General features: G+C 53.9%; 1 protein-coding gene across 1 annotated transcript in view; it reads right to left on the bottom strand.

The window, feature by feature from the left end:
- LOC106561165 (inactive carboxypeptidase-like protein X2) overlaps window positions 1-27,489 on the bottom strand; it is a 234,757-nt gene that overhangs the window by 163,731 nt on the left and 43,537 nt on the right. The window lies entirely within an intron of this gene.

Here is a 27,489-nt window from a genome sequence, read left to right as displayed (position 1 = left end):
CTCGGTCTAGACCTACCTGCACACACCTGCTCTGTCTAGACCTACCTGCACTCACCTGCTCTGTTTAGATCTACCTGCACTCACCTGCTCTGTCTAGACGTACCTGCACTCACCTGCTCTGTCTAGACCTACCTGCACTCACCTGCTCTGTCTAGACCTACCTGCACTCACCTGCTCTGTCTAGACTTACCTGCACTCCCCTTCTCTGTCTAGGACTACCTGTACTCACCTGCTCTGTCTAGGCCTACCTGCACTCACCTGCTCTGTCTAGGCCTACCTACACTCACATGCTCTGTCTAGACCTACCTGCACTCACCTGCTCTGTCTAGACCTACCTGCATTCACCTGCTCTGTCTAGACTTACCTGCACTCACCTTCTCCGTCTAGGACTACCTGTACTCACCTGCTCTGTCTAGGCCTACCTGCACTCACCTGCTCTGTCTAGACCTACCTGCACTCACCTGCTCTGTCTAGGTCTACCTGCACTCACCTGCTCTGTCTAGGTCTACCTGCACTCGCCAGCTCTGTCTAGACCTACCTGCACTCACATACTCTGTCTAGGTCTCCCTGCACTCACCTGCTCTGTCTAGACCTACCTGCACACATCTGCTCTGTCTAGACCTACCTGCACTCACCTGGTCTGTCTAGGACTACCTGCGCTAACCTGCTCTGTCTAGACTTACCTGCACTCACCTGCTCTGTTTAGACCTACCTGCGCTCACCTGCTCTGTCTAGACCTACCTGCATTCACCTGTTCTGTCTAGACTTTCCTGCACTCACCTTCTCTGTCTAGGACTACCTGTGCTAACCTGCTCTGTCTATACCTACCAGCACTCACCTGCTCGGTCTAGACCTACCTGCACACACCTGCTCTGTCTAGACCTAACTGCACTCACCTGCTCTGTTTAGACCTACCTGCACTCACCTGTTCTGTCTAGACGTACCTGCACGCAGCTGCTCTGTGTAGCACTACCTGCACTCACCTGCTCTGTCTAGGCCTACCTGCACCCACCTGCTCTGTCTTGACCTACCTGCACTCACCTGCTCTGTCTAGGTCTACCTGCACTCACCTGCTCTGTCTAGACCTACCTGCACCCACCTGCTCTGTCCAGTCCTATCTGCGCCCACCTGCTCTGTCTAGACCTACCTGCACCCACCTGCTATGTCTAGGACCACCTGCACTCACCTGCTCTGTCTAGGTCTACCGTCACCCACCTGCTCTGCATAGACCTACCTGCACACACCTGCTCTGTCTAGACCTACCTGCATTCACCTGCTCTGTCTAGACTTACCTGCACTCACCTGCTCTGTCTAGGACTACCTGTACTCATCTGCTCTGTCTATGCCTACCTGCACTCACCTGCTCTGTCTAAACCTACCTGCACTCACCTGCTCTGTCTAGTACTACCTGCACTCACCTGCTCTGTCTGGTCTACCTGCACTCACCTGCTCTGTCTAGACCTACCTGCACTCACATGCTCTGTCTAGGTCTACCTGCACCCACCTGCTCTGCCTAGACCTACCTGCACTCACCTGCTCTTTCTAGATCTACCTGCACTCACCTGCTCTTTCTAGACCTACCTGCACTCACCTGCTCTGTCTAGTCCTACCTGCATTCACCTGCTCTGTCTAGACGTACATTCATTCACCTGCTCTGTCTAGACTTAACTGCACTCACCTTCTCTGTCTAGGACTACCTGTACTCAGCTGCTCTGTCTAGTCCTACCTGCACTCACCTGCTCTGTCTAGACCTACCTGCACTCACCTGCTCTGTCTAGGACTACCTGCACTCACATGCTCTGTCTAGGTCTACCTGCACTCACCTGCTCTGTCTAGACCTACCTGCACTCACATGCACTGTCTATGTCTACCTGCACTCACCTGCTCTGTCTAGACCTACCTGCACTCACCTGCTCTGTCTAGACCTACCTGCACTCACCTGCTCTGTCTAGGACTACCTGCGCTAACCTGCTCTGTCTAGACCTACCTGCACTCATTTGCTCTGTCTATATCTACCTGCACTCACCTGCTCTGTCTAAACCTACCTGCACTCACCTGCTCTGTCTAGGACTACCTGCACTCACCTGCTCTGTCTAGGTCTACCTGCACTCACCTGCTCTGTCTAGACCTACCTGCACTCACATGCTCTGTCTAGGTCTACCTGCACTCACCTGCTCTGTCTAGACCTACCAGCACACACCTGCTCTTTCTATACCTACCAGCACTCACCTGCTCTGTCTAGGATTACCTGCGCTAACCTGCTCTGTCTAGACCTACCTGCACACACCTGCTCTGTCTAGACCTACCTGCACTCACCTGCTCTGTCTAGACCTACCTGCACTCACCTGCTCTGTCTAGACCTACCTGCACTCACCTGCTCTGTCTAGATCTACCTGCATTCACCTGCTCTGTCTAGACTTACCTGCACTCACCTGCTCTGTCTAGGACTACCTGTACTCACCTGCTCTGTCTAGGCCTACCTGCACTCACCTGCTCTGTCTAGACCTACCTGCACTCACCTGCTCTGTCTAGGACTACCTGCACTCACCTGCTCTGTCTAGTTCTACCTGCACTCACCTGCTCTGTCTAGACCTACCTGCACTCACATGCTCTGTCTAGGTCTACATGCACCCACCTGCTCTGCCTAGACCTACCTGCACTCACCTGCTCTTTCTAGACCTACCTGCACTCACCTGCTCTTTCTAGACCTACCTGCACTCACCTGCTCTGTCTAGTCCTACCTGCATTCACCTGCTCTGTCTAGACGTACATGCATTCACCTGCTCTGTCTAGACTTAACTGCACTCACCTTCTCTGTCTAGGACTACCTGTACTCAGCTGCTCTGTCTAGTCCTACCTGCACTCACCTGCTCTGTCTAGACCTACCTGCACTCACCTGCTCTGTCTAGGACTACCTGCACTCACCTGCTCTGTCTAGGTCTACCTGCACTCACCTGCTCTGTCTAGACCTACCTGCACTCACATGCTCTGTCTATGTCTACCTGCACTCACCTGCTCTGTCTAGACCTACCTGCACTCACCTGCTCTGTCTAGACCTACCTGCACTCACCTGTTCTGTCTAGACGTACCTGCACGCAGCTGCTCTGTGTAGCACTACCTGCACTCACCTGCTCTGTCTAGGCCTACCTGCACCCACCTGCTCTGTCTTGACCTACCTGCACTCACCTGCTCTGTCTAGGTCTACCTGCACTCACCTGCTCTGTCTAGACCTACCTGCACCCACCTGCTCTGTCCAGTCCTATCTGCGCCCACCTGCTCTGTCTAGACCTACCTGCACCCACCTGCTATGTCTAGGACTACCTGCACTCACCTGCTCTGTCTAGGTCTACCGTCACCCACCTGCTCTGCATAGACCTACCTGCACACACCTGCTCTGTCTAGACCTACCTGCATTCACCTGCTCTATCTAGACTTACCTGCACTCACCTGCTCTGTCTAGGACTACCTGTACTCATCTGCTCTGTCTATGCCTACCTGCACTCACCTGCTCTGTCTAAACCTACCTGCACTCACCTGCTCTGTCTAGTACTACCTGCACTCACCTGCTCTGTCTGGTCTACCTGCACTCACCTGCTCTGTCTAGACCTACCTGCACTCACATGCTCTGTCTAGGTCTACCTGCACCCACCTGCTCTGCCTAGACCTACCTGCACTCACCTGCTCTTTCTAGATCTACCTGCACTCACCTGCTCTTTCTAGACCTACCTGCACTCACCTGCTCTGTCTAGTCCTACCTGCATTCACCTGCTCTGTCTAGACGTACATTCATTCACCTGCTCTGTCTAGACTTAACTGCACTCACCTTCTCTGTCTAGGACTACCTGTACTCAGCTGCTCTGTCTAGTCCTACCTGCACTCACCTGCTCTGTCTAGACCTACCTGCACTCACCTGCTCTGTCTAGGACTACCTGCACTCACATGCTCTGTCTAGGTCTACCTGCACTCACCTGCTCTGTCTAGACCTACCTGCACTCACATGCACTGTCTATGTCTACCTGCACTCACCTGCTCTGTCTAGACCTACCTGCACTCACCTGCTCTGTCTAGACCTACCTGCACTCACCTGCTCTGTCTAGGACTACCTGCGCTAACCTGCTCTGTCTAGACCTACCTGCACTCATTTGCTCTGTCTATATCTACCTGCACTCACCTGCTCTGTCTAAACCTACCTGCACTCACCTGCTCTGTCTAGGACTACCTGCACTCACCTGCTCTGTCTAGGTCTACCTGCACTCACCTGCTCTGTCTAGACCTACCTGCACTCACATGCTCTGTCTAGGTCTACCTGCACTCACCTGCTCTGTCTAGACCTACCAGCACACACCTGCTCTTTCTATACCTACCAGCACTCACCTGGTCTGTCTAGGACTACCTGCGCTAACCTGCTCTGTCTAGACTTACCTGCACTCACCTGCTCTGTTTAGACCTACCTGCGCTCACCTGCTCTGTCTAGACCTACCTGCATTCACCTGCTCTGTCTAGACTTTCCTGCACTCACCTTCTCTGTCTAGGACTACCTGCGCTAACCTGCTCTGTCTATACGTACCAGCACTCACCTGCTCGGTCTAGTCCTACCTGCACACACCTGCTCTGTCTAGACCTAACTGCACTCACCTGCTCTGTTTAGACCGACCTGCACTCACCTGTTCTGTCTAGACGTACCTGCACGCAGCTGCTCTGTCTAGCACTACCTGCACTCACCTGCTCTGTCTAGGCCTACCTGCACCCACCTGCTCTGTCTTGACCTACCTGCACTCACCTGCTCTGTCTAGGTCTACCTGCACTCACCTGCTCTGTCTAGACCTACATGCACCCACCTGCTCTGTCCAGTCCTACCTGCGCCCACCTGCGCTGTCTAGACCTACCTGCACCCACCTACTATGTCTAGGACTACCTGCACTCACCTGCTCTGTCTAGGTCTACCGTCACCCACCTGCTCTGCCTAGACCTACCTGCACACACCTGCTCTGTCTAGACCTACCTGCATTCACCTGCTCTGTCTAGACTTACCTGCACTCACCTGCTCTGTCTAGGACTACCTGTACTCATCTGCTCTGTCTATGCCTACCTGCACTCACCTGCTCTGTCTAAACCTACCTGCACTCACCTGCTCTGTCTAGGACTACCTGCACTCACCTGCTCTGTCTAGGTCTACCTGCACTCACCTGCTCTGTCTAGACCTACCTGCACTCACATGCTCTGTCTAGGTTCTACCTGCACTCACCTGCTCTGTCTAGACCTACCAGCACACACCTGCTCTTTCTATACCTACCAGCACTCACCTGCTCTGTCTAGGACTACCTGCGCTAACCTGCTCTGTCTAGACCTACCTGCACACACCTGCTCTGTCTAGACCTACCTGCACTCACCTGCTCTGTCTAGACCTACCTGCACTCACCTGCTCTGTCTAGACCTACCTGCACTCACCTGCTCTGTCTAGATCTACCTGCATTCACCTGCTCTGTCTAGACTTACCTGCACTCACCTGCTCTGTCTAGGACTACCTGTACGCACCTGCTCTGTCTAGGCCTACCTGCACTCACCTGCTCTGTCTAGACCTACCTGCACTCACCTGCTCTGTCTAGGACTACCTGCACTCACCTGCTCTGTCTAGATCTACCTGCACTCACCTGCTCTGTCTAGACCTACCTGCACTCACATGCTCTGTCTAGGTCTACCTGCACCCACCTGCTCTGCCTAGACCTACCTGCACTCACCTGCTCTTTCTAGACCTACCTGCACTCACCTGCTCTTTCTAGACCTACCTGCACTCACCTGCTCTGTCTAGTCCTACGTGCATTCACCTCCTCTGTCTAGACGTACATGCATTCACCTGCTCTGTCTAGACTTAACTGCACTCACCTTCTCTGTCTAGGACTACCTGTACTCAGCTGCTCTGTCTAGTCCTACCTGCACTCACCTGCTCTGTCTAGACCTACCTGCACTCACCTGCTCTGTCTAGGACTACCTGCACTCACCTGCTCTGTCTAGGTCTACCTGCACTCACCTGCTCTGTCTAGACCTACCTGCACTCACATGCTCTGTCTATGTCTACCTGCACTCACCTGCTCTGTCTAGACCTACCTGCACTCACCTGCTCTGTCTAGACCTACCTGCACTCACCTGCTCTGTCTAGGACTACCTGCGCTAACCTGCTCTGTCTAGACCTACCTGCACTCATCTGCTCTGTCTATGCCTACCTGCACTCACCTGCTCTGTCTAAACCTACCTGCACTCACCTGCTCTGTCTAGGACTACCTGCACTCACCTGCTCTGTCTATGTCTACCTGCACTCACCTGCTCTGTCTAGACCTACCTGCACTCACATGCTCTGTCTAGGTCTACCTGCACTCACCTGCTCTGTCTAGACCTACCAGCACACACCTGCTCTTTCTATACCTACCAGCACTCACCTGCTCTGTCTAGGACTACCTGCGCTAACCTGCTCTGTCTAGACCTACCTGCACACACCTGCTCTGTCTAGACCTACCTGCACTCACCTGCTCTGTCTAGACCTACCTGCACTCACCTGCTCTGTCTAGACCTACCTGCACTCACCTGCTCTGTCTAGATCTACCTGCATTCACCTGCTCTGTCTAGACTTACCTGCACTCACCTGCTCTGTCTAGGACGACCTGTACTCACCTGCTCTGTCTAGGACTACATACACTCACCTGCTCTGTCTAGGCCTACCTGCACTCACCTGCTCTGTCTAGACTTACCTGTACTCACCTGCTCTGTCTAGGACTACCTACACTTACCTGCTCTGTCTAGGCCTACCTGCACTCACCTGCTCTGTCTAGGTCTACCTGCACACACCTGCTCAGTCTACACTTACCTGCACTCACCTGCTCTGTCTAGGACTACCTGCACTCACCTGGTCTGTCTAGGCCTACCTACACTCACCTGCTCTGTCTAGACCTACCTGCACTCACCTGCTATGTCTAGACCTACCTGCACTCACCTGCTCTGTCTAGACTTACCTGCACTCACCTTCTCTGTCTAGGACTACCTGTAATCACCTGCTCTGTCTAGGCCTACCTGCACTCACCTGCTCTGTCTAGGCCTACCTACACTCACCTTCTCTGTGTAGACCTACCTGCACTCACTTGCTCTGTCTAGACCTACCTGCATTCACCTGCTCTGTCTAGACTTACCTGCATTCACCTTCTCTGTCTAGGAATTCCTGCACCCACCTGCTCTGTCTAGGCCTACCTGCACTCACCTGATCTGTCTAGACCTACCTGCACTCACCTGCTCTGTCTAGGTCTACCTGCACTCACCTGCTCTGTCTAGGTCTACCTGCACTCACATGCTCTGTCTAGACTTACCTGTACTCACCTGCTCTGTCTAGACTTACATGCACTCACCTGCTCTGTCTAGGACGACCTGCACTCACCTGCTCTGTCTAGGCCTACCTACACTCACCTGCTCTGTCTAGACCTACCTGCACTCACCTGCTCTGTCTAGACCTACCTGCACTCACCTGCTCTGTCTAGACTTACATGCACTCACCTTCTCTGTCTAGGACTACCTGTACTCACCTGCTCTGTCTAGGCCTACCTGCACTCACCTGCTCTGTCTAGGCCTACCTACACTCACCTTCTCTGTGTAGACCTACCTGCACTCACCTGCTCTGTCTAGACCTACCTGCATTCACCTGCTAGGTCTAGACTTACCTGCATTCACCTTCTCTGTCTAGGAATTCCTGTACTCACCTGCTCTGTCTAGGCCTACCTGCACTCACCTGCTCTGTCTAGACCTACCTGCACTCACCTGCTCTGTCTAGGTCTACCTGCACTCACCTGCTCTGTCTAGGTCTACCTGCACTCACCTGCTCTGTCTAGACCTACCTGCAATCACATGCTCTGTCTAGGTCTACCTGCACTCACCTGCTCTGTCTAGTCCTACCTGCACACACCTGCTCTGTCTAGATCTACCTGCACTCACCTGCTCTTTCTAGGACTACCTGCGCTAACTTGCTCTGTCTAGTCCTACCTGAACTCACCTGCTCGGTCTAGACCTACCTGCACACACCTGCTCTGTCTAGACCTACCTGCACTCACCTGCTCTGTTTAGATCTACCTGCACTCACCTGCTCTGTCCATACGTACCTGCACTCACCTGCTCTGTCTAGACCTACCTGCACACACCTGCTCTGTCTAGACCTACCTGCACTCACCTGCTCTGTCTAGACTTACCTGCACTCACCTTCTCTGTCTAGGACTAACTGTACTCACCTGCTCTGTCTAGGCCTACCTGCACTCACCTGCTCTGTCTAGGCCTACCTACACTCACCTGCTATGTCTAGACCTACCTGCACTCACCTGCTCTGTCTAGACCTACCTGCATTCACCTGCTCTGTCTAGACTTACCTGCACTCACCTTCTCTGTCTAGGACTACCTGTACTCACCTGCTCTGTCTAGGCCTACCTGCACTCACCTGCTCTGTCTAGACCTACCTGCACTCACCTGCTCTGTCTAGGCCAACCTGCACTCACCTGCTCTGTCTAGACGTACCTGTACTCACCTGCTCTGTCTAGGACTACCTACACTCACCTGCTCTGTCTAGGCCTACCTGCACTCACCTGCTCTGTCTAGACTTACCTGCACTCACCTGCTCTGTCTAGGACTACCTGCACTCACCTGCTCTGTCTAGGCCTACCTATACTTACCTGCTCTGTCTAGACCTACCTGCACACACCTGCTCTGTCTAGACCTACCTGCACTCACCTGCTCTGTCTAGGACTACCTGCGCTAACCTGCTCTGTCTAGTCCTACCTGCACTCACCTGCTCGGTCTAGACCTACCTGCACACACCTGCTCTGTCTAGACCTACCTGCACTCACCTGCTCTGTTTAGATCTACCTGCACTCACCTGCTCTGTCTAGACGTACCTGCACTCACCTGCTCTGTCTAGACCTACCTGCACTCACCTGCTCTGTCTAGACCTACCTGCACTCACCTGCTCTGTCTAGACTTACCTGCACTCCCCTTCTCTGTCTAGGACTACCTGTACTCACCTGCTCTGTCTAGGCCTACCTGCACTCACCTGCTCTGTCTAGGCCTACCTACACTCACATGCTCTGTCTAGACCTACCTGCACTCACCTGCTCTGTCTAGACCTACCTGCATTCACCTGCTCTGTCTAGACTTACCTGCACTCACCTTCTCCGTCTAGGACTACCTGTACTCACCTGCTCTGTCTAGGCCTACCTGCACTCACCTGCTCTGTCTAGACCTACCTGCACTCACCTGCTCTGTCTAGGTCTACCTGCACTCACCTGCTCTGTCTAGGTCTACCTGCACTCGCCAGCTCTGTCTAGACCTACCTGCACTCACATACTCTGTCTAGGTCTCCCTGCACTCACCTGCTCTGTCTAGACCTACCTGCACACATCTGCTCTGTCTAGACCTACCTGCACTCACCTGGTCTGTCTAGGACTACCTGCGCTAACCTGCTCTGTCTAGACTTACCTGCACTCACCTGCTCTGTTTAGACCTACCTGCGCTCACCTGCTCTGTCTAGACCTACCTGCATTCACCTGTTCTGTCTAGACTTTCCTGCACTCACCTTCTCTGTCTAGGACTACCTGTGCTAACCTGCTCTGTCTATACCTACCAGCACTCACCTGCTCGGTCTAGACCTACCTGCACACACCTGCTCTGTCTAGACCTAACTGCACTCACCTGCTCTGTTTAGACCTACCTGCACTCACCTGTTCTGTCTAGACGTACCTGCACGCAGCTGCTCTGTGTAGCACTACCTGCACTCACCTGCTCTGTCTAGGCCTACCTGCACCCACCTGCTCTGTCTTTACCTACCTGCACTCACCTGCTCTGTCTAGGTCTACCTGCACTCACCTGCTCTGTCTAGACCTACCTGCACCCACCTGCTCTGTCCAGTCCTATCTGCGCCCACCTGCTCTGTCTAGACCTACCTGCACCCACCTGCTATGTCTAGGACCACCTGCACTCACCTGCTCTGTCTAGGTCTACCGTCACCCACCTGCTCTGCATAGACCTACCTGCACACACCTGCTCTGTCTAGACCTACCTGCATTCACCTGCTCTGTCTAGACTTACCTGCACTCACCTGCTCTGTCTAGGACTACCTGTACTCATCTGCTCTGTCTATGCCTACCTGCACTCACCTGCTCTGTCTAAACCTACCTGCACTCACCTGCTCTGTCTAGTACTACCTGCACTCACCTGCTCTGTCTGGTCTACCTGCACTCACCTGCTCTGTCTAGACCTACCTGCACTCACATGCTCTGTCTAGGTCTACCTGCACCCACCTGCTCTGCCTAGACCTACCTGCACTCACCTGCTCTTTCTAGATCTACCTGCACTCACCTGCTCTTTCTAGACCTACCTGCACTCACCTGCTCTGTCTAGTCCTACCTGCATTCACCTGCTCTGTCTAGACGTACATTCATTCACCTGCTCTGTCTAGACTTAACTGCACTCACCTTCTCTGTCTAGGACTACCTGTACTCAGCTGCTCTGTCTAGTCCTACCTGCACTCACCTGCTCTGTCTAGACCTACCTGCACTCACCTGCTCTGTCTAGGACTACCTGCACTCACATGCTCTGTCTAGGTCTACCTGCACTCACCTGCTCTGTCTAGACCTACCTGCACTCACATGCACTGTCTATGTCTACCTGCACTCACCTGCTCTGTCTAGACCTACCTGCACTCACCTGCTCTGTCTAGACCTACCTGCACTCACCTGCTCTGTCTAGGACTACCTGCGCTAACCTGCTCTGTCTAGACCTACCTGCACTCATTTGCTCTGTCTATATCTACCTGCACTCACCTGCTCTGTCTAAACCTACCTGCACTCACCTGCTCTGTCTAGGACTACCTGCACTCACCTGCTCTGTCTAGGTCTACCTGCACTCACCTGCTCTGTCTAGACCTACCTGCACTCACATGCTCTGTCTAGGTCTACCTGCACTCACCTGCTCTGTCTAGACCTACCAGCACACACCTGCTCTTTCTATACCTACCAGCACTCACCTGCTCTGTCTAGGATTACCTGCGCTAACCTGCTCTGTCTAGACCTACCTGCACACACCTGCTCTGTCTAGACCTACCTGCACTCACCTGCTCTGTCTAGACCTACCTGCACTCACCTGCTCTGTCTAGACCTACCTGCACTCACCTGCTCTGTCTAGATCTACCTGCATTCACCTGCTCTGTCTAGACTTACCTGCACTCACCTGCTCTGTCTAGGACTACCTGTACTCACCTGCTCTGTCTAGGCCTACCTGCACTCACCTGCTCTGTCTAGACCTACCTGCACTCACCTGCTCTGTCTAGGACTACCTGCACTCACCTGCTCTGTCTAGTTCTACCTGCACTCACCTGCTCTGTCTAGACCTACCTGCACTCACATGCTCTGTCTAGGTCTACATGCACCCACCTGCTCTGCCTAGACCTACCTGCACTCACCTGCTCTTTCTAGACCTACCTGCACTCACCTGCTCTTTCTAGACCTACCTGCACTCACCTGCTCTGTCTAGTCCTACCTGCATTCACCTGCTCTGTCTAGACGTACATGCATTCACCTGCTCTGTCTAGACTTAACTGCACTCACCTTCTCTGTCTAGGACTACCTGTACTCAGCTGCTCTGTCTAGTCCTACCTGCACTCACCTGCTCTGTCTAGACCTACCTGCACTCACCTGCTCTGTCTAGGACTACCTGCACTCACCTGCTCTGTCTAGGTCTACCTGCACTCACCTGCTCTGTCTAGACCTACCTGCACTCACATGCTCTGTCTATGTCTACCTGCACTCACCTGCTCTGTCTAGACCTACCTGCACTCACCTGCTCTGTCTAGACCTACCTGCACTCACCTGTTCTGTCTAGACGTACCTGCACGCAGCTGCTCTGTGTAGCACTACCTGCACTCACCTGCTCTGTCTAGGCCTACCTGCACCCACCTGCTCTGTCTTGACCTACCTGCACTCACCTGCTCTGTCTAGGTCTACCTGCACTCACCTGCTCTGTCTAGACCTACCTGCACCCACCTGCTCTGTCCAGTCCTATCTGCGCCCACCTGCTCTGTCTAGACCTACCTGCACCCACCTGCTATGTCTAGGACTACCTGCACTCACCTGCTCTGTCTAGGTCTACCGTCACCCACCTGCTCTGCATAGACCTACCTGCACACACCTGCTCTGTCTAGACCTACCTGCATTCACCTGCTCTGTCTAGACTTACCTGCACTCACCTGCTCTGTCTAGGACTACCTGTACTCATCTGCTCTGTCTATGCCTACCTGCACTCACCTGCTCTGTCTAAACCTACCTGCACTCACCTGCTCTGTCTAGTACTACCTGCACTCACCTGCTCTGTCTGGTCTACCTGCACTCACCTGCTCTGTCTAGACCTACCTGCACTCACATGCTCTGTCTAGGTCTACCTGCACCCACCTGCTCTGCCTAGACCTACCTGCACTCACCTGCTCTTTCTAGATCTACCTGCACTCACCTGCTCTTTCTAGACCTACCTGCACTCACCTGCTCTGTCTAGTCCTACCTGCATTCACCTGCTCTGTCTAGACGTACATTCATTCACCTGCTCTGTCTAGACTTAACTGCACTCACCTTCTCTGTCTAGGACTACCTGTACTCAGCTGCTCTGTCTAGTCCTACCTGCACTCACCTGCTCTGTCTAGACCTACCTGCACTCACCTGCTCTGTCTAGGACTACCTGCACTCACATGCTCTGTCTAGGTCTACCTGCACTCACCTGCTCTGTCTAGACCTACCTGCACTCACATGCACTGTCTATGTCTACCTGCACTCACCTGCTCTGTCTAGACCTACCTGCACTCACCTGCTCTGTCTAGACCTACCTGCACTCACCTGCTCTGTCTAGGACTACCTGCGCTAACCTGCTCTGTCTAGACCTACCTGCACTCATTTGCTCTGTCTATATCTACCTGCACTCACCTGCTCTGTCTAAACCTACCTGCACTCACCTGCTCTGTCTAGGACTACCTGCACTCACCTGCTCTGTCTAGGTCTACCTGCACTCACCTGCTCTGTCTAGACCTACCTGCACTCACATGCTCTGTCTAGGTCTACCTGCACTCACCTGCTCTGTCTAGACCTACCAGCACACACCTGCTCTTTCTATACCTACCAGCACTCACCTGCTCTGTCTAGGATTACCTGCGCTAACCTGCTCTGTCTAGACCTACCTGCACACACCTGCTCTGTCTAGACCTACCTGCACTCACCTGCTCTGTCTAGACCTACCTGCACTCACCTGCTCTGTCTAGACCTACCTGCACTCACCTGCTCTGTCTAGATCTACCTGCATTCACCTGCTCTGTCTAGACTTACCTGCACTCACCTGCTCTGTCTAGGACTACCTGTACTCACCTGCTCTGTCTAGGCCTACCTGCACTCACCTGCTCTGTCTAGACCTACCTGCACTCACCTGCTCTGTCTAGGACTACCTGCACTCACCTGCTCTGTCTAGTTCTACCTGCACTCACCTGCTCTGTCTAGACCTACCTGCACTCACATGCTCTGTCTAGGTCTACATGCACCCACCTGCTCTGCCTAGACCTACCTGCACTCACCTGCTCTTTCTAGACCTACCTGCACTCACCTGCTCTTTCTAGACCTACCTGCACTCACCTGCTCTGTCTAGTCCTACCTGCATTCACCTGCTCTGTCTAGACGTACATGCATTCACCTGCTCTGTCTAGACTTAACTGCACTCACCTTCTCTGTCTAGGACTACCTGTACTCAGCTGCTCTGTCTAGTCCTACCTGCACTCACCTGCTCTGTCTAGACCTACCTGCACTCACCTGCTCTGTCTAGGACTACCTGCACTCACCTGCTCTGTCTAGGTCTACCTGCACTCACCTGCTCTGTCTAGACCTACCTGCACTCACATGCTCTGTCTATGTCTACCTGCACTCACCTGCTCTGTCTAGACCTACCTGCACTCACCTGCTCTGTCTAGACCTACCTGCACTCACCTGCTCTCTCTAGGACTACCTGCGCTAACCTGCTCTGTCTAGGACTACCTGCACTCACCTGCTCTGTCTAGGCCTACCTGCACTCACCTGCTCTGTCTAGGCATACATGTGCACACCTGCTCTGTCTAGGCCTACCTGCACCGACCTGCTCTGTCCAGTCCTACCTGCGCACACCTGCTCTGTCTAGACCTACCTGCACCCACCTCCTCTGTCTAGGACGACCTGCACTCACCTGCTCTGTCTAGGTCTACCTGCACCCACCTGCTCTGCCTAGACCTACCTGCACCACCTGCTCTTTCTAGACCTACATGCACTCACCTGCTCTGTCTAGACCTACCTGCACTCACCTGCTGTGTCTAGACCTACCTGCACTCACCTGCTCTGTCTAGATCTACCTGCATTCAACTGCTCTGTCTAGACTTACCTGCACTCACCTGCTCTGTCTAGGACAACCTGTTCTCACCTGCTCTGTCTAGGCCTACCTGCACCCACCTGCTCTGTCTAGACCTACCTGCACTCACCTGCTCTGTCTAGGTCTACCTGCACTCACCTGCTCTGTCTAGACCTACCTGCACCCACCTGCTCTGTCTAGGACTACCTGCACTCAACTGCTCTGTCTAGGTCTACCTGCACTCACCTGCTCTGCCTAGACCTACCTGCACCCACCTGCTATGTCTAGGACTACCTGCACTTACCTGCTCTGTCTAGGTCTTCCTGCACTCACCTGCTCTGCCTAGACCTACCTGCACCCACCTGCTATGTCTAGGACTACCTGCACTTACCTGCTCTGTCTAGGTCTTCCTGCACCCACCTGCTCTGCCTAGACCTACCTGCACTCACCTCCTCTTTGTAGACCTACCTGCACACACCTGCTCTGTCTAGATCTACCTGCATTCAACTGCTCTGTCTAGACTTACCTGCACTCACCTGCTCTGTCTAGGACAACCTGTACTCACCTGCACTGTCTAGGCCTACCTGCACTCACCTGCTCTGTCTAGACCTACCTGCACTCACCTGCTCTGTCTAGGACTACCTGCACTCACCTGCTCTGTCTAGATCTACCTGCACTCACCTGCTCTGTCTAGACCTACCTGCACTCACATGCTCTGTCTAGGTCTACCTGCACTCAACTGCTCTGTCTAGACCTACCTGCACTCACCTGCTCGGTCTAGACCTACCTGCACACACCGGCTCTGTCTAGACCTACCTGCACTCACCTGCTCTGTTTAGACCTACCTGCACTCACCTGCTCTGTCTAGACGTACCTGCACTCACCTGCTCTGTCTAGCACTACCTGCACTCACCTTCTCTGTCTAGACCTACCTGCACCCACCTGCTCTGTCTAGGACTACATGCACTCACCTGCTATGTCTAGGCCTACCTGCACTCACCTGCTCTGTCTAGGTCTACCTGCACTCACCTGCTCTGTCTAGACCTACCTGCACTCACATGCACTGTCTAGGTCTACCTGCACTCACCTGCTCTGTCAAGACCTACCTGCACTCACCTGCTCTGTCTAGACCTTCCTGCACTCACCTGCTCTGTCTAGGACTCACTGCACTCACCTTCTCTGTCTAGACCTACCTACACTCACCTGCTCTGTCTATGCCTACCTGCACTCACCTGCTCTGTCTAGACTTACCTGCACTCACCTGCTCTGTCTAGGCCTACCTGTATCACCTACTCTGTCTAGGCCTACCTGCACTCACCTGCTCTGTCTAGACCTACCTGCACCCACCTGCTCTGTCTTGGCCTACCTACACTCACCTGCTCTGTCTAGACCTACCTGCACTCACCTGCTCTGTCTAGGTCTACCTGCACTCACCTGCTCTGTCTAGACCTACCTGCTCTGTCTATGACTACCTGCACTCACCTGCTCTGTCCAGGTCTACCTGCACCCACCTGCTCTGCCTAGACCTACCTGCACTCACCTGCTCTGTCTAGGCCTACCTGCACTCACCTGCTCTGTCTAGGCCTACCTGCACTCACCTGCTCTTTCTAGACGTACGTGCACTCACCTGCTCTCTCTAGCACTACCTGCACTCACCTTCTCTGTCTAGACCTACCTGCACTCAACTGCTCTGTCTAGGACTACCTGCACTCACCTGCTCTGTCAACACCTACCTGCACTCACCTGCTCTGTCTAGACCTTCCTGCACTCACCTGCTCTGTCTAGGACTCACTGCACTCACCTGCTCTGTCTAGGACTCACTGCACTCACCTTCTCTGTCTAGACCTACCTACACTCACCTGCTCTGTCTAGGCCTACCTGCACTCACCTGCTCTGTCTAGACTTACCTGCACTCACCTGCTCTGTCTAGGCCTACCTGCACTCACCTACTCTGTCTAGGCCTACCTGCACTCACCTGCTCTGTCTAGGTCTACCTGCACTCACCTGCTCTGTCTAGACCTACCTGCTCTGTCTAGGCCTACCTACACTCACCTGCTCTGTCTAGACCTACCTGCACTCACCTGCTCTGTCTAGGTCTACCTGAACTCACCTGCTCTGTCTAGACCTAGATGCTCTGTCTAGGACTACCTGCACTCACCTGCTCTGTCCAGGTCTACCTGCACTCACCTGCTCTGCCTAGATCTACCTGCACTCACCTGCTCTGTCTAGGCCTACCTGCACTCACCTGCTCTGTCTAGGCCTACCTGCACTCACCTGCTCTGTCTAGACCTACCTGCACTCACCTGCTCTGTCTAGGCCTACCTGCACTCACCTGCTCTGTCTAGACCTACCTGCACTCACCTGCTCTGTCTAGACCTACCTGCACTCACCTGCTCTGTCTAGGCATACCTGTGCACACCTGCTCTGTCTAGGTTCCACCTGCACCCACCTCCTCTGTCCAGTCCTACCTGCGCCCACCTGCTCTGTCTAGACCTACCTGCACCCACCTGCTATGTCTAGGACTACCTGCACTCACCTGCTCTGTCTAGGTCTACCGTCACCCACCTGCTCTGCCTAGACCTACCTGCACTCACATGCTCTGTCTATGTCTACCTGCACTCACCTGCTCTGTCTAGACATACCAGCACACACCTGCTCTTTCTATACCTACCAGCACTCACCTGCTCTGTCTAGGACTACCTGTGCTAACCTGCTCTGTCTAGACCTACCTGCACACACCTGCTCTGTCTAGACCTACCTGCACTCACCTGCTCTGTTTAGACCTACCTGCACTCACCTGCTCTGTCTAGACGTACCTGCACTCACCTGCTCTGTCTAGACGTACCTGCACTCACCTGCTCTGTCTAGACCTACCTGCACTCACCTGCTCTGTCTAGACCTACCTGCACTCACCTGCTCTGTCTAGGTCTACCTGCACTCACTTGCTCTGTCTAGACCTACCTGCACCCACCTGCTCTGTCTAGGTCTACCTGCACTCACCTGCTCTGTCTAGGACTCACTGCACTCACCTTCTCTGTCTAGACCTACCTGCACTCACCTGCTCTGTCTAGGTCTACCTGCACTCACTTGCTCTGTCTAGACCTACCTGCACCCACCTGCTCTGTCTAGGTCTACCTGCACTCACCTGCTCTGTCTAGGACTCACTGCACTCACCTTCTCTGTCTAGACCTACCTGCACTCACCTGCTCTGTCTAGGTCTACCTGCACTCACCTGCTCTGTCTAGATTTACCTGCACTCACCTGCTCTGTCTAGGAATACCTGCACTCACCTGCTCTGTCTAGGCCTACCTACACTCACCTGCTCTGTCTAGACCTACCTGCACTCACCTGCTCTGTCTAGGTCTACCTGCACTCACCTGCTCTGTCTAGACCTACCTGCACCCACCTGCTCTGTCTAGGACTACCTGCACTCACCTGCTCTGTCTAGGTCTACCTGCACTCACCTGCTCTGCCTAGACCTACCTGCACCCACCTGCTATGTCTAGGACTACCTGCACTTACCTGCTCTGTCTAGGTCTTCCTGCACTCACCTGCTCTGCCTAGACCTACCTGCACCCACCTGCTATGTCTAGGACTACCTGCACTTACCTGCTCTGTCTAGGTCTTCCTGCACCCACCTGCTCTGCCTAGACCTACCTGCACTCACCTGCTCTTTGTAGACCTACCTGCACACACCTGCTCTGTCTTGACCTACCTGCACTCACCTGCTCTGTCTAGACCTACCTGCACTCACCTTCTCTGTCTAGGACTACCTGTACTCACCTGCTCTGTCTAGTCCTACCTGCACTCACCTACTCTGTCTAGACCTACCTGCACCCACCTGCTCTGTCTAGGACTACCTGCACTCAACTGCTCTGTCTAGGTCTACCTGCACTCACCTGCTCTGCCTAGACCTACCTGCACCCACCTGCTATGTCTAGGACTACCTGCACTTACCTGCTCTGTCTAGGTCTTCCTGCACTCACCTGCTCTGCCTAGACCTACCTGCACCCACCTGCTATGTCTAGGACTACCTGCACTTACCTGCTCTGTCTAGGTCTTCCTGCACCCACCTGCTCTGCCTAGACCTACCTGCACTCACCTGCTCTTTGTAGACCTACCTGCACACACCTGCTCTGTCTAGATCTACCTGCATTCAACTGCTCTGTCTAGACTTACCTGCACTCACCTGCTCTGTCTAGGACAACCTGTACTCACCTGCTCTGTCTAGGCCTACCTGCACTCACCTGCTCTGTCTAGACCTACCTGCACTCACCTGCTCTGTCTAGGACTACCTGCACTCACCTGCTCTGTCTAGATCTACCTGCACTCACCTGCTCTGTCTAGACCTACCTGCACTCACATGCTCTGTCTAGGTCTACCTGCACTCAACTGCTCTGTCTAGACCTACCTGCACTCACCTGCTCGGTCTAGACCTACCTGCACACACCGGCTCTGTCTAGACCTACCTGCACTCACCTGCTCTGTTTAGACCTACCTGCACTCACCTGCTCTGTCTAGACGTACCTGCACTCACCTGCTCTGTCTAGCACTACCTGCACTCACCTTCTCTGTCTAGACCTACCTGCACCCACCTGCTCTGTCTAGGACTACATGCACTCACCTGCTATGTCTAGGCCTACCTGCACTCACCTGCTCTGTCTAGGTCTACCTGCACTCACCTGCTCTGTCTAGACCTACCTGCACTCACATGCACTGTCTAGGTCTACCTGCACTCACCTGCTCTGTCAAGACCTACCTGCACTCACCTGCTCTGTCTAGACCTTCCTGCACTCACCTGCTCTGTCTAGGACTCACTGCACTCACCTTCTCTGTCTAGACCTACCTACACTCACCTGCTCTGTCTATGCCTACCTGCACTCACCTGCTCTGTCTAGACTTACCTGCACTCACCTGCTCTGTCTAGGCCTACCTGTATCACCTACTCTGTCTAGGCCTACCTGCACTCACCTGCTCTGTCTAGACCTACCTGCACCCACCTGCTCTGTCTTGGCCTACCTACACTCACCTGCTCTGTCTAGACCTACCTGCACTCACCTGCTCTGTCTAGGTCTACCTGCACTCACCTGCTCTGTCTAGACCTACCTGCTCTGTCTATGACTACCTGCACTCACCTGCTCTGTCCAGGTCTACCTGCACCCACCTGCTCTGCCTAGACCTACCTGCACTCACCTGCTCTGTCTAGGCCTACCTGCACTCACCTGCTCTGTCTAGGCCTACCTGCACTCACCTGCTCTGTCTAGACGTACGTGCACTCACCTGCTCTCTCTAGCACTACCTGCACTCACCTTCTCTGTCTAGACCTACCTGCACTCAACTGCTCTGTCTAGGACTACCTGCACTCACCTGCTCTGTCAACACCTACCTGCACTCACCTGCTCTGTCTAGACCTTCCTGCACTCACCTGCTCTGTCTAGGACTCACTGCACTCACCTGCTCTGTCTAGGACTCACTGCACTCACCTTCTCTGTCTAGACCTACCTACACTCACCTGCTCTGTCTAGGCCTACCTGCACTCACCTGCTCTGTCTAGACTTACCTGCACTCACCTGCTCTGTCTAGGCCTACCTGCACTCACCTACTCTGTCTAGGCCTACCTGCACTCACCTGCTCTGTCTAGGTCTACCTGCACTCACCTGCTCTGTCTAGACCTACCTGCTCTGTCTAGGCCTACCTACACTCACCTGCTCTGTCTAGACCTACCTGCACTCACCTGCTCTGTCTAGGTCTACCTGAACTCACCTGCTCTGTCTAGACCTAGATGCTCTGTCTAGGACTACCTGCACTCACCTGCTCTGTCCAGGTCTACCTGCACTCACCTGCTCTGCCTAGATCTACCTGCACTCACCTGCTCTGTCTAGGCCTACCTGCACTCACCTGCTCTGTCTAGGCCTACCTGCACTCACCTGCTCTGTCTAGACGTACGTGCACTCACCTGCTCTCTCTAGCACTACCTGCACTCACCTTCTCTGTCTAGACCTACCTGCACTCACCTGCTCTGTCTAGGCCTACCTGCACTCACCTGCTCTGTCTAGACCTACCTGCACTCACCTGCTCTGTCTAGACCTACCTGCACTCACCTGCTCTGTCTAGGCATACCTGTGCACACCTGCTCTGTCTAGGTTCCACCTGCACCCACCTCCTCTGTCCAGTCCTACCTGCGCCCACCTGCTCTGTCTAGACCTACCTGCACCCACCTGCTATGTCTAGGACTACCTGCACTCACCTGCTCTGTCTAGGTCTACCGTCACCCACCTGCTCTGCCTAGACCTACCTGCACACACCTGCTCTGTCTAGACCTACCTGCATTCACCTGCTCTGTCTAGACTTACCTGCACTCACATGCTCTGTCTAGGACTACCTGTACTCATCTGCTCTGTCTATGCCTACCTGCACTCACCTGCTCTGTCTAAACCTACCTGCACTCACCTGCTCTGTCTAGGACTACCTGCACTCACCTGCTCTGTCTAGGTCTACCTGCACTCACCTGCTCTGTCTAGACCTACCTGCACTCACATGCTCTGTCTATGTCTACCTGCACTCACCTGCTCTGTCTAGACCTACCAGCACACACCTGCTCTTTCTATACCTACCAGCACTCACCTGCTCTGTCTAGGACTACCTGTGCTAACCTGCTCTGTCTAGACCTACCTGCACACACCTGCTCTGTCTAGACCTACCTGCACTCACCTGCTCTGTTTAGACCTACCTGCACTCACCTGCTCTGTCTAGACGTACCTGCACTCACCTGCTCTGTCTAGACGTACCTGCACTCACCTGCTCTGTCTAGACCTACCTGCACTCACCTGCTCTGTCTAGACCTACCTGCACTCACCTGCTCTGTCTAGGTCTACCTGCACTCACTTGCTCTGTCTAGACCTACCTGCACCCACCTGCTCTGTCTAGGTCTACCTGCACTCACCTGCTCTGTCTAGGACTCACTGCACTCACCTTCTCTGTCTAGACCTACCTGCACTCACCTGCTCTGTCTAGGTCTACCTGCACTCACTTGCTCTGTCTAGACCTACCTGCACCCACCTGCTCTGTCTAGGTCTACCTGCACTCACCTGCTCTGTCTAGGACTCACTGCACTCACCTTCTCTGTCTAGACCTACCTGCACTCACCTGCTCTGTCTAGGTCTACCTGCACTCACCTGCTCTGTCTAGATTTACCTGCACTCACCTGCTCTGTCTAGGAATACCTGCACTCACCTGCTCTGTCTAGGCCTACCTACACTCACCTGCTCTGTCTAGACCTACCTGCACTCACCTGCTCTGTCTAGGTCTACCTGCACTCACCTGCTCTGTCTAGACCTACCTGCACCCACCTGCTCTGTCTAGGACTACCTGCACTCACCTGCTCTGCCTAGACCTACCTGCACCCACCTGCTATGTCTAGGACTACCTGCACTTACCTGCTCTGTCTAGGTCTTCCTGCACTCACCTGCTCTGCCTAGACCTACCTGCACCCACCTGCTATGTCTAGGACTACCTGCACTTACCTGCTCTGTCTAGGTCTTCCTGCACCCACCTGCTCTGCCTAGACCTACCTGCACTCACCTGCTCTTTGTAGACCTACCTGCACACACCTGCTCTGTCTTGACCTACCTGCACTCACCTGCTCTGTCTAGACCTACCTGCACTCACCTTCTCTGTCTAGGACTACCTGTACTCACCTGCTCTGTCTAGTCCTACCTGCACTCACCTACTCTGTCTAGACCTACCTGCACTCACCTGCTCTGTCTAGGACTACCTGCACTCACCTGCTCTGTGTAGGTCTACCTGCACTCACCTGCTCTGTCTAGATCTAGACCTACCTGCACTCACATGCTCTGTCTAGGTCTACCTGCACTCACCTGCTCTGTCTAGACCTACCTGCACTCACCTGCTCTGTCTAGGACTACCTGCGCTAACCTGCTCTGTCTAGACCTACCTCCACTCACCTGCTCGGTCTCGACCTACCTGCACTCACCTGCTCTATTTAGACGTACCAGCACTCACCTGCTCTGTCTAGCACTACCTGCACTCACCTTCTCTTTCTAGACCTACCTGCACTCACCTGCTCTCTCTAGGCATACCTGTGCACACCTGCTCTGTCTAGGCCGACCTGCACCCACCTGCTCTGTCCAGTCCTACCTGCACTCACCTGCTCTGTCTAGGAATACCTGCACTCACCTGCTCTGTCTAGGCCTACCTACACTCACCTGCTCTGTCTAGACCTACCTGCACTCACCTGCTCTGTCTAGGTCTACCTGCACTCACCTGCTCTGTCTAGACCTACCTGCACCCACCTGCTCTGTCTAGGACTACCTGCACTCACCTGCTCTGTCTGGTCTACCTGCACTCACCTGCTCTGTCTAGACCTACCTGCACTCACATGCTCTGTCTAGGTCTACCTGCACCCACCTGCTCTGCCTAGACCTACCTGCACTCACCTGCTCTTTCTAGATCTACCTGCACTCACCTGCTCTTTCTAGACCTACCTGCACTCACCTGCTCTGTCTAGTCCTACCTGCATTCACCTGCTCTGTCTAGACGTACATTCATTCACCTGCTCTGTCTAGACTTAACTGCACTCACCTTCTCTGTCTAGGACTACCTGTACTCAGCTGCTCTGTCTAGTCCTACCTGCACTCACCTGCTCTGTCTAGACCTACCTGCACTCACATGCACTGTCTATGTCTACCTGCACTCACCTGCTCTGTCTAGACCTACCTGCACTCACCTGCTCTGTCTAGACCTACCTGCACTCACCTGCTCTGTCTAGGACTACCTGCGCTAACCTGCTCTGTCTAGACCTACCTGCACTCATTTGCTCTGTCTATATCTACCTGCACTCACCTGCTCTGTCTAAACCTACCTGCACTCACCTGCTCTGTCTAGGACTACCTGCACTCACCTGCTCTGTCTAGGTCTACCTGCACTCACCTGCTCTGTCTAGACCTACCTGCACTCACATGCTCTGTCTAGGTCTACCTGCACTCACCTGCTCTGTCTAGACCTACCAGCACACACCTGCTCTTTCTATACCTACCAGCACTCACCTGGTCTGTCTAGGACTACCTGCGCTAACCTGCTCTGTCTAGACTTACCTGCACTCACCTGCTCTGTTTAGACCTACCTGCGCTCACCTGCTCTGTCTAGACCTACCTGCATTCACCTGCTCTGTCTAGACTTTCCTGCACTCACCTTCTCTGTCTAGGACTACCTGCGCTAACCTGCTCTGTCTATACGTACCAGCACTCACCTGCTCGGTCTAGTCCTACCTGCACACACCTGCTCTGTCTAGACCTAACTGCACTCACCTGCTCTGTTTAGACCGACCTGCACTCACCTGTTCTGTCTAGACGTACCTGCACGCAGCTGCTCTGTCTAGCACTACCTGCACTCACCTGCTCTGTCTAGGCCTACCTGCACCCACCTGCTCTGTCTTGACCTACCTGCACTCACCTGCTCTGTCTAGGTCTACCTGCACTCACCTGCTCTGTCTAGACCTACATGCACCCACCTGCTCTGTCCAGTCCTACCTGCGCCCACCTGCGCTGTCTAGACCTACCTGCACCCACCTACTATGTCTAGGACTACCTGCACTCACCTGCTCTGTCTAGGTCTACCGTCACCCACCTGCTCTGCCTAGACCTACCTGCACACACCTGCTCTGTCTAGACCTACCTGCATTCACCTGCTCTGTCTAGACTTACCTGCACTCACCTGCTCTGTCTAGGACTACCTGTACTCATCTGCTCTGTCTATGCCTACCTGCACTCACCTGCTCTGTCTAAACCTACCTGCACTCACCTGCTCTGTCTAGGACTACCTGCACTCACCTGCTCTGTCTAGGTCTACCTGCACTCACCTGCTCTGTCTAGACCTACCTGCACTCACATGCTCTGTCTAGGTTCTACCTGCACTCACCTGCTCTGTCTAGACCTACCAGCACACACCTGCTCTTTCTATACCTACCAGCACTCACCTGCTCTGTCTAGGACTACCTGCGCTAACCTGCTCTGTCTAGACCTACCTGCACACACCTGCTCTGTCTAGACCTACCTGCACTCACCTGCTCTGTCTAGACCTACCTGCACTCACCTGCTCTGTCTAGACCTACCTGCACTCACCTGCTCTGTCTAGATCTACCTGCATTCACCTGCTCTGTCTAGACTTACCTGCACTCACCTGCTCTGTCTAGGACTACCTGTACGCACCTGCTCTGTCTAGGCCTACCTGCACTCACCTGCTCTGTCTAGACCTACCTGCACTCACCTGCTCTGTCTAGGACTACCTGCACTCACCTGCTCTGTCTAGATCTACCTGCACTCACCTGCTCTGTCTAGACCTACCTGCACTCACATGCTCTGTCTAGGTCTACCTGCACCCACCTGCTCTGCCTAGACCTACCTGCACTCACCTGCTCTTTCTAGACCTACCTGCACTCACCTGCTCTTTCTAGACCTACCTGCACTCACCTGCTCTGTCTAGTCCTACGTGCATTCACCTGCTCTGTCTAGACGTACATGCATTCACCTGCTCTGTCTAGACTTAACTGCACTCACCTTCTCTGTCTAGGACTACCTGTACTCAGCTGCTCTGTCTAGTCCTACCTGCACTCACCTGCTCTGTCTAGACCTACCTGCACTCACCTGCTCTGTCTAGGACTACCTGCACTCACCTGCTCTGTCTAGGTCTACCTGCACTCACCTGCTCTGTCTAGACCTACCTGCACTCACATGCTCTGTCTATGTCTACCTGCACTCACCTGCTCTGTCTAGACCTACCTGCACTCACCTGCTCTGTCTAGACCTACCTGCACTCACCTGCTCTGTCTAGGACTACCTGCGCTAACCTGCTCTGTCTAGACCTACCTGCACTCATCTGCTCTGTCTATGCCTACCTGCACTCACCTGCTCTGTCTAAACCTACCTGCACTCACCTGCTCTGTCTAGGACTACCTGCACTCACCTGCTCTGTCTATGTCTACCTGCACTCACCTGCTCTGTCTAGACCTACCTGCACTCACATGCTCTGTCTAGGTCTACCTGCACTCACCTGCTCTGTCTAGACCTACCAGCACACACCTGCTCTTTCTATACCTACCAGCACTCACCTGCTCTGTCTAGGACTACCTGCGCTAACCTGCTCTGTCTAGACCTACCTGCACACACCTGCTCTGTCTAGACCTACCTGCACTCACCTGCTCTGTCTAGACCTACCTGCACTCACCTGCTCTGTCTAGACCTACCTGCACTCACCTGCTCTGTCTAGATCTACCTGCATTCACCTGCTCTGTCTAGACTTACCTGCACTCACCTGCTCTGTCTAGGACGACCTGTACTCACCTGCTCTGTCTAGGACTACATACACTCACCTGCTCTGTCTAGGCCTACCTGCACTCACCTGCTCTGTCTAGACTTACCTGTACTCACCTGCTCTGTCTAGGACTACCTACACTTACCTGCTCTGTCTAGGCCTACCTGCACTCACCTGCTCTGTCTAGGTCTACCTGCACACACCTGCTCAGTCTACACTTACCTGCACTCACCTGCTCTGTCTAGGACTACCTGCACTCACCTGGTCTGTCTAGGCCTACCTACACTCACCTGCTCTGTCTAGACCTACCTGCACTCACCTGCTATGTCTAGACCTACCTGCACTCACCTGCTCTGTCTAGACTTACCTGCACTCACCTTCTCTGTCTAGGACTACCTGTAATCACCTGCTCTGTCTAGGCCTACCTGCACTCACCTGCTCTGTCTAGGCCTACCTACACTCACCTTCTCTGTGTAGACCTACCTGCACTCACTTGCTCTGTCTAGACCTACCTGCATTCACCTGCTCTGTCTAGACTTACCTGCATTCACCTTCTCTGTCTAGGAATTCCTGCACCCACCTGCTCTGTCTAGGCCTACCTGCACTCACCTGATCTGTCTAGACCTACCTGCACTCACCTGCTCTGTCTAGGTCTACCTGCACTCACCTGCTCTGTCTAGGTCTACCTGCACTCACATGCTCTGTCTAGACTTACCTGTACTCACCTGCTCTGTCTAGACTTACATGCACTCACCTGCTCTGTCTAGGACGACCTGCACTCACCTGCTCTGTCTAGGCCTACCTACACTCACCTGCTCTGTCTAGACCTACCTGCACTCACCTGCTCTGTCTAGACCTACCTGCACTCACCTGCTCTGTCTAGACTTACATGCACTCACCTTCTCTGTCTAGGACTACCTGTACTCACCTGCTCTGTCTAGGCCTACCTGCACTCACCTGCTCTGTCTAGGCCTACCTACACTCACCTTCTCTGTGTAGACCTACCTGCACTCACCTGCTCTGTCTAGACCTACCTGCATTCACCTGCTAGGTCTAGACTTACCTGCATTCACCTTCTCTGTCTAGGAATTCCTGTACTCACCTGCTCTGTCTAGGCCTACCTGCACTCACCTGCTCTGTCTAGACCTACCTGCACTCACCTGCTCTGTCTAGGTCTACCTGCACTCACCTGCTCTGTCTAGGTCTACCTGCACTCACCTGCTCTGTCTAGACCTACCTGCAATCACATGCTCTGTCTAGGTCTACCTGCACTCACCTGCTCTGTCTAGTCCTACCTGCACACACCTGCTCTGTCTAGATCTACCTGCACTCACCTGCTCTTTCTAGGACTACCTGCGCTAACTTGCTCTGTCTAGTCCTACCTGAACTCACCTGCTCGGTCTAGACCTACCTGCACACACCTGCTCTGTCTAGACCTACCTGCACTCACCTGCTCTGTTTAGATCTACCTGCACTCACCTGCTCTGTCCATACGTACCTGCACTCACCTGCTCTGTCTAGACCTACCTGCACACACCTGCTCTGTCTAGACCTACCTGCACTCACCTGCTCTGTCTAGACTTACCTGCACTCACCTTCTCTGTCTAGGACTAACTGTACTCACCTGCTCTGTCTAGGCCTACCTGCACTCACCTGCTCTGTCTAGGCCTACCTACACTCACCTGCTATGTCTAGACCTACCTGCACTCACCTGCTCTGTCTAGACCTACCTGCATTCAC

Source organism: Salmo salar, chromosome 01 (genome assembly GCF_965601325.2).
Source record: "Salmo salar chromosome 01, fSalSal1, whole genome shotgun sequence".
Classification (NCBI taxonomy): Eukaryota; Metazoa; Chordata; class Actinopteri; order Salmoniformes; family Salmonidae; genus Salmo; species Salmo salar.
The sequence above is the reverse complement of the archived record's forward strand: the minus strand, read 5'-3'. Positions and strand labels throughout refer to the sequence as shown.